The sequence below is a fragment of the Acomys russatus genome, chromosome X (genome assembly GCF_903995435.1).
Source record: "Acomys russatus chromosome X, mAcoRus1.1, whole genome shotgun sequence".
Classification (NCBI taxonomy): Eukaryota; Metazoa; Chordata; class Mammalia; order Rodentia; family Muridae; genus Acomys; species Acomys russatus.
This window is the reverse complement of record NC_067169.1, coordinates 108,180,695-108,181,759: the sequence shown is the minus strand read 5'-3', so window position 1 is coordinate 108,181,759 and position 1,065 is coordinate 108,180,695. Positions and strand designations below refer to the sequence as shown.

At 48.5% G+C, this 1,065-nt stretch overlaps 1 non-coding gene across 1 annotated transcript; it reads left to right on the top strand.

Annotated features, from left to right (window-relative positions):
- The first annotated feature begins 383 nt into the window (after positions 1–383).
- LOC127185970 (U6 spliceosomal RNA) lies at positions 384–487 on the top strand. Its single transcript, XR_007830236.1, has one exon. It is a non-coding gene; the product is annotated as a U6 spliceosomal RNA (small nuclear RNA).
- Positions 488–1,065: the final 578 nt, after the last annotated feature.

Sequence of the window (1,065 nt, the reverse complement as noted above, 5' to 3'; positions counted from 1 at the left end):
GCTCTTTCCCACTGATTTGTGTGTCAGCTTCCTTATCACTGGAGCCTAACTGGGCCCGTTTGCCCTCTGCGGGTGTTGTACCAATTCTGTAAAACTGGTAAAGGAACTAAGCATTGCTTCCTTTTAGGGAGCTTGGAAATTGGGAATGCCATTGCTTGCTCCCCATATATGAGCTTGCATTAAAAATCCAGAGACAGCAGGGCATGGTGGCACAGGCCTGTGATCCTAGCATTCAGGGAGGCAGGGGCAGTTGGATCTCTGTGAGTTCGAGGCCAGCCTGGTCTACAAAATGAGTCCAGGACAGGGCAAGGCTACACAGAGAAACCCTGTGTTGGAAAGAAAGAAAGAAAGCAAGCAAGCAAGAAAGAACGAACCCAGAGACAGTGCTTGCTTTGGCAGCACATATACTAAAATTGGAACGATACAGAGATTAGCATGACCCCTGCACAAGGATGGCATGCAAATTCATGAAGCACTCCCTATTTTTTAGGCTTCCCTACAAAGACGTAGAGGATGGACAGCTCAGGTTTCATGTGGGTCCTCTAGCAAGGGTAGCAGGGGCTGTCTCTGACATGGTCTCTGATGCCAGCTTTTTAATCACTTCCTCCTGGCACAACTGCCTTGCCAGGCCACAGGGGAAGAGAGCACAATCAGTCCTGATACAAATTAATGAGCTGGGGTGGATTGGAAATGGGGCTGTTCTCTTCTGAGGGATAGGGGAGGGATAGGGAGGAGAGGATGGGACTGGGAGGTGAGAAGGGATGGGCCTAAGATCGGGATGTGAAGTGAATGAATAAATAAATACATTTTAAAAAAGAATCAGAGATAGCAGGAAAATGATTATGTTGTAGTGAAGGGAGACAAGAGCAGTTATACTGTGACCCGAGTGGATGTTTGATTTGGAATCCTCACTCTTACCAGATATATGAGCATAGGACTGGTGAGACAAAGCAGTGAGGAAAGGTCTCGGCACCAATCCCGGTGACCTGAGCTTGATCCCTAGGGCCTACACAATGGGAGGAAAGACTTGCTTCCCACTGGCTGTTTCCAGGCCTCTGTGCAGGC